This window comes from Moschus berezovskii, chromosome 15 (genome assembly GCF_049115385.1).
Source record: "Moschus berezovskii isolate FMDL1 chromosome 15, NW_MosBer_1.0, whole genome shotgun sequence".
NCBI lineage: Eukaryota > Metazoa > Chordata > Mammalia > Artiodactyla > Moschidae > Moschus > Moschus berezovskii.
The window spans coordinates 21285822-21293275 of NC_142474.1; positions in this window are offsets into that span (position 1 = coordinate 21285822).

The window sequence follows — 7454 nt, forward strand, 5'->3', positions numbered from 1 at the left end:
AACCCATCTGGAAGGAGAGCCCAGTGTGTGGCATAGAGACCCCGGGGCCCTTACCGGCTCCTGCATTCACGAGGCATGGCTGCAGGAGTGTTTCCCCCCAAACCCTGCGAGCTCTGAGGCTCGGGGAGGGACTGGCACCAGTGGTTTGGGGTCTTTCTCTGACACCTGGCACTGAGCCCTCCTCCCACCCTCACCTTAGCAACAATGGCTGATGTGAAAAGACTGATCAGGGACCATGATGAGTCATGGTTTGGGGCTCAGCGTTTGATCAGGTTCATGGATCAGACTGAGACAGAGGTCAGGTCACTACCCGTGACCAGTGTCAGAGCTCAGTCAACAGCTGAGTCAAAGCTCAGTCTGCCTATTCCGCTCAGCCAGGGAGCAGAATCAAGTGCAGTCTGGGTGTGTGATTAAGGGCCAGGGCTCAGTCTGCTACTAGAGACAGAAGAGAAGCCAAGCTACGCTTCTGCTTATCCACAGGCCCCTGTGTGTGTTTCTGGAGGGTCTCATCTGTCAGCCCAGGGCTCAGAGCCTGGCCTTCACCAGCAGGTAGGCATCACAGAGGTTTTCCTCATCTGTTCTATGGATTTTCCAGTTGGAGTTTATGAACTTCCTCTGAAGGAACAAACAAGTAGCAGTTCTCAGGCTCCAGCACTGAAAGCTGAATAGAAATTAGACACCAGTGGCTGAAACTCTCCAGTGGGTCAGACTTGACAGCCATGGGACCTCTTGCATGTCACTTGATCTCTCTGAGCCTCAGTTAGTTCATCTGTAAAATGGGTGTGATAGCACTACCCATCCTCACTGGGTCATTGCAAGGAGCCAATGAGAGAGTGTATGAGAAGAACAGAGCGATCACCCAAGGAACCGGGTCTGGATATTTTCTAGAAGAACTGCCTCCAGGGCCCTGACACTGTTACTCACCCCACTCTCTTGGCCCCAGCCTCACCAACCCCAGTCTTTCCAGAGACCCAAGTCAAGGAGAGTCTCCGGGGGATGGAGGTCAAACCACAGCTCCTCATAAGAAGGGAAAGAGAAGGGGCTTTGTTTATTAACAATACCTACTGGGTATTAAGCACTTTCTGCTCTTTCTTTAAATCCACCCATCAGCTTGGCAGGGTTTATAATCTCCTTTCACTTGGGAGGAACCCAAGGCTCAGAGAGGTAGAGCCCGTTGACCCCGACCTCATAGTTGCTAAGAGAACATCCACGATTTGAACCCAGATCAGGCCCATCCTCTTTGTCACATCATTCTGGGCAGCAGGTTATGCCAGTGTGACAAAGGAGGGATAGAATCTGTCAGAGGCCCACAGAGGCCATCAGTCTGCAGAGACCCCCTCCGGCCACACTTTTCTGACTTTCTCACAAGGAAGGGTCTGCAACTTCTCCAGGATCCCCTGACCAGACTAGCTGGTGCTGCAGGCTAGAGTGCTGCTCCCTCTCCTGTAAGGCTGCAGAGGGAGCCCCCTTACTACTTTCCCAGGCTGCAACTTAGCACTGTGGTTCTTAACGTAACATCCAGGCTTTCAAGGTAACTGCGGACTCATGGGCACAGCCGAGGGTCACAAGGAGCCCGGAAAAGAGAGTGACACATACAGAGAAATGCTGGGAGGAAAGGAAGGAAAGAGTTCAGCAGCTGAGGAGGGAGAGGGCACATGGGAGAAGGAAGAGGACTGGGTATTTTCTGCTGGGAGCTCCCTGTTTGCCGCCCACAGAGACGCTCAGTACTGGGGCCTCAGAACTTCTGACCCTGAGGAATCTAGAACAGTGGAAACCTAGGCCTCCAAATCTGAGAGCCAGAGGTCACTAGAATCCTAAAACCTCAGACTATTAGAATCCTAGAACCTTAAAGAATCTAGACTTTAAACATTGCAGAACACTATTCCCTTAGAAACCTTGACCTCTTGAACCTGAAACTTTATAGAGTGAAATGGGGCCCTGGGAACACAGAGAAGTCTTTTTGTGTTTTTCACAGTTTGTGTGTCTACTATTCCCTGAGGATGCTGTTAAAATGCAAATTATTGAGTAGCTCTGGGGTAGGACCTAAGAGTCTGCATTTCTAATGAGTGTCCATGGGAGGTCAGTGCTGCTGGTCTGAGGAACACACGTTGAGCATGACTCAAGTTCAGTAAATCACAGAACAACATGGAGGATTTTTAAAAATATAAATCCAGATTCCCAGCCTCCTTCCAGAATGACTAATATAGAATATTTGGGATTTGGGCCACATGGTGCATATGGTTTTTTATGTGATACGTGTGAATATGAACTATGATGTGTATAGTTTTTGTATTTAAATGAATTAAGATTGTGTTGAATGAAGAAATATTAGTAAAAGTCCTACTGGCAGTCCGTGGTTATGGTAAATGTTTCAAGTGTGGGACCATTGATTTCTGCTAATGTCAGGCCCCTGCTCATCTCCCAGGCCAGGCTGAGTGAAGCGGGGCAGGGAGCAACTGACCGCCCCAAGGAAGATGGCCCCTCAGAAAGGAAGGTCCCCGAGAGGACAGCCCAGCCAGGAGAAGTCACACCTCCCCCCACCAGGCCTGGCTCTGCACCCCCACGAGTGGACGACTCACCTTGTAGTGCATTACCAGGGACAACACCTCATTCACGAGGTTGATTGCAAAGTCCACAACCCCACTGAGCAGTCCAGTGCACCTGGAGAAGAAAGGAAATGGATAAAGCTCGGTGATTTCCGTAGTGCTATAGGCTAGGCAGGGTCCATCGGGGTGCAGGCATTTGGACTTAGTCTTTCCAAGTGCTGCTAGGCTGCAGAGCCAATCTTTTGCTTTGCAGTTCTGTAGGCAAACCTGTGGTCAGATCCCTTGTTGAGGCAGGATGCTCTGACCTCTGCTCATGGCTCAGCCTTGTTCCTTGCCAAGACCAACCTGCTCCAGCCTTCAGCTTCCACAGCATTTCTCCTCTCCCAGCCAGGAATAGGATCGGCCTTTCTCCTTCCATCCTCTTCCCGGGGCTAAACACGTTCCTTCAAGCACACAGTTTAAGATGTAGATTTGGTGGGTTACTGAAGACCAGCAGTTTAAATGGAGAGGGTTCAGCTTTCAGGATCTCATTTTTCGAATTTCCCAGTGGGTGGATGATGCTTGGGGACAATCTGCAGGACCTGATCTACCCAGCACGGTGAGAGAGATGCTGTGTTGATTGTTCCTGCATTCTTCCATGACCACCTGGGCGATATCAGGCTCTTTGTCAGTTTCAGTGCTGACACTGTACTGAAGGACCAAGTTGAGGGCCAAGACGACAATCTCACTCAACACAGGCCTGCAGGGAAATAGATTCACAGGGAACAGTGGTGGAGAAGTCTCTTCACATTTCCCACTTTAGTCTCCCTCTTATGTGGACATTATATGGGATGTCTATGGACGAGGACAGGCCTGGTGTGCTGTGGTCCATGGGGTCACAAAGAGTTGGATAGGACTTAGTGGCTGAACAACAAATGGACACTGTCAATACCGTTTTCTTTCTGGAATCTACATTCTCACATCAGGAATTTCTTCTCCTGGCCTCAAGGGTTTGGCTCATGTGACATTTCTATAGATTATCACAGCGATGATTAAAAAAAATAATAAGAACATTTAAGGTATTTTTCCTGGATTAGTCCATTGACTCTCTACAGGAAGACCATTTGAATAAAGTGCTATCATTGTCTCTGTTTTCAGAATGAAGAAACATGTGGTACAGTGAATTTAATTAGCTATCTCAAAATCTCATAAGTAAAGTGATAAAGGCATAGTGCACTTTGATTATAAAGACTCTTCTACACATCCTCATTTTCCTATCTTTTTGTATTTTCAATGTAATTAAAATTCTTAGAAATTGTATTTTCCATATAATTTTCACATGTTTTTCATTAAATACTGTACACTGCTATATGGCCCATTCTGGTCACTGTTATTTTAAGAGAATCTTGAGAGGAAAAATGATGTTGGAATAAGTGTTCATGTCTTCTCACTTCTCAAGTTTTATAATTACATGTGTTATTATTTTAAATATGGAGGATTTTTTAAAAAGGAGACTTGGTTTTGAAGGTGAGGATTCTAGGGTTGCAAAGGCCTCCTTAGTTTACATATTGGGAGACTAAGATAGCAGGGTGGAAAAGTGCCTGATTTCAGATTGGAGACCTATTGGCCATACAAAACACTGTACCTCCCAAACCTCTGATTCTAAGGCTGCTCACAGGTTCATGATGACTTCAGGAGTGATGGGGATCCTCACATTAGCCTTGTTTTCAGAAGTTGCTTCAAATATGATATCCAGAATGTGGAGGTTACTGATATTCACCCTGTACAAAAGACACAATTCACCTTTGTCGTTCCTCCTGACAGCCATTGCTGGGCTCTTCTCTCTGCCAGCCTCGTGCTGAACACTTGAGCCTCATGGACCTTGCCTGCTTTGGTCTCATGAGAGCCCTGCTCAGGGGTTGGATTCTCTCCACTGGATGGCATGGCAGACTGAGGATCAGACAGCTGTGATTTCCCTCAAGACTCCAAGGGTGAATATGTGCCAGAACCAGAATTTGTTTCTTTTTAATTGATATCTAGTTGCTTGACAATGTTGTATAGGTTCAGGTGTGGGGCTACCATGGTGGCTTAGAGGGTAAAGAGTCTGCTTGCAATGCAGGAGGCCTGGGTTTGATCCCTGGTTTGGGAAGATCCCGGGAGAAGGAAATGGCAACCTACTTCAGTATTCTTGCCTGGAGAATTCATGGACAGAAGAGCCTGGTGGACTACAGTCCGTGGGGTCGTAAAGGGTCAGATCAAATGAGCAACTAACACTTCCGCTTTTCACTAGGTTCAGGTGTACAGCAAAGTGATTCAGACATATATATAGATAGATGGGGGGGTATTTTTATTTCAGATTATTTTCCCTTATAAGTTATTACAAAATATTGAGTAGAGTTCCCTGTGCTATATAGCAGGTCCTTGTGGGTCGTCTATTGTATACATAGTAGGGTGTGTATATTTATGCCAAACTCCTAATTTATCCTCCACACTGCTTTCCCTTTTGGTAAATATGAGTTGTTGTTTTCTTTTTATTTTTCTTTTATATGTCCATGTGTCTTTTTGTATAAGTTCTTTAGTGTCATATTTTAGATTCCATGAATTAGTGCTATCTATGATATTTGTCTTTGTCTGACCTAGTTCATTTACTATGATTATCTCTATATCCATCCACTTGTTGCTGCAAATGTTATTATTTCATTCTTTTTTATGCAGAGCCCGAATTAGAACCCAGAACTGCTTGATTCCCAGACTTCACGTGTGGGCCACCTAAGTGGTGTGAATTCTAGTTTCCTCTCTCCTGAGACCATTCAGACTTTTATACTCAAGTTACATTCAGAGAAGAAAAGTCTTACTCTTTGGGAAAAGGAATTTAGGCACCAGCAAACAGGTAGAGGTGGAGGTGAAGAGACCCTTCATCCTGACCCTGATATCACAGCAGAGAAAGCCTAAACCCATGAGATACCTGGACAGCCCCCACAGCCCTCTGATTTTCCCAAGCTCTCATGGAGTTGGCCTCAGACCACTTTGCTCGGCAAGAACACACAAGGTTTACTCATCTTCCCTGGTGGCTCACTTGGTAAAGAATCCACCTGCAACGTGGGAGACCTGGTTTTGATCCCTGGGTTGGGACGATCCCCTGGAAGAGGGCATGGCACATCCCTCCAGTACTCTTGCCTGGAGAATTCCCATGGACAGAGGAGGCTAGCAGGCTACAGGCCATGGGTGTGCAAAAAGTTGGATGTGATGAGCAACTAAGCACAGCAGAGCACAGCACTCTAAGAGAACCCTTTGTCCACATGAGTGACTCCATCAACTATGGGCTTCCCTGGTAGCTCAGCTGGTAAAGAATCTACCTGTAATGTGGGAGACCTGGGTTCGATGCCTGTGTTAGGAAGATCCTGTGGGGAAGGGAACATCTAGGCACTGCAGTATTCTGGCCTGGAGAATTCCATGATCTGTATGGTCTGTGGGGTCACAAAGAACTGAACTGAAGCGACTTTCACTTTCACTTTTTTGTCTTTGGTATTAAACTTATGTCCCCAAAGAGATGTATCACTTTTTTGGAAACAAATATCTCCAAATGAAGCATCAACTCATCCTGTAAGCCTGTTCACTACTTTAAAAATTCCAGAAATGAGATGCAGGTGGGGGACCAGAGGAGATGGACACAGGTGACTCAGAGGTCTCTGCCGGTGCCAAGTGGGCACCCATTTGGGCTTCCTGGACCAGGTGTTCCAGGTTGACAGGGGCCCAATGCACCAAGCATAACAACCAACTCAAACAGCAGCAGTCGAGGAGTAAGCATAGCCAAGTCCAAGCAATATCTTGCCCCACCAGCCGGCCTCAATGTGACCTTCCCTTCCCTGTGGATTCAAAGAGTGGGCTCCTGTCCTGGTGAGACCTAGGCCAGTCCCCGTCCTTCCCTGAACCTCAGAATCCTCAACTGGAAAATGAGGCTTGCCATGCCTACTGTGTGGGTTGTCGTGAGCACCAGTGGTGAAGTGCACCTGCAGTGCCAAGACGTTCGCCTGGGCCACAGTCTCCCTAGACTTTCCAGCAAAGAGGCGGAATGATGACCCCTGAGCTCGCCTGTGGCTTTGATGTGTTATGTTTCCAGTGTGGTTGTGTGACCCTCGAGTAGATGTCAGAATGGAGGAGGAAGAGAGAGTCCTCCAGTGTGTTGTCAGGACTTACTTCCTGTGGATTTGAATGGCATAAGCTGACTCACACTGGCTTCAATAAAAATAAAAAATAAGAAGTTAGAAAGGTATTTGAACTGAATTTTTCTGTGGCAAGGTGGACTTCAGACACACTTGGATCAAGGCACTATAACAATACATTGTCTCATTCCCTTTGTACAGCTTCTTTTTCTAGTGAGCTTTGCCAAAATACTTGTATATAAATAGTGTCTTGAGGAAAAATCAGCCCCAGGCAACATGTGAAGACCTAAAGCCCCCTTGTGAGTCTTGAGATCTAGCTATGGGGTTTTTCAGTTTTTGTTTTGTTTTTTTTACATTTTCAAAGGACCAATATTAGTTTGGTTAATATTTTCAATTATTTTTCTCTCCTTATTTAATTTACTCCTGCTGTAATCTTTATTGTACTCTTTCAGTGGTTACTTAAGGTTTAATTATTCTTCTTTTTCTAATCCCTTAAGGTGCAGAGGTAGGTTGTTTATTTGGGTTTTTCTTGCTTCTTTATGTAGGCATTTATTGCTACTCTTGCTCATATTTTAATACTAGGGGTATAATGTACAACATGGTAACTATAGCCAGCAGTGATGTATGATATACAGAAACTTTGTTAAGAGAGCAAATTTTAAGAGTTCTCATCACAAGGAAAAACTGTTGTTATTTTTTCTTTATTTTTTATTGTATCTATATGAGAACTTAATGTTAGCTTAACCTATTGTCATAATCACTTCAT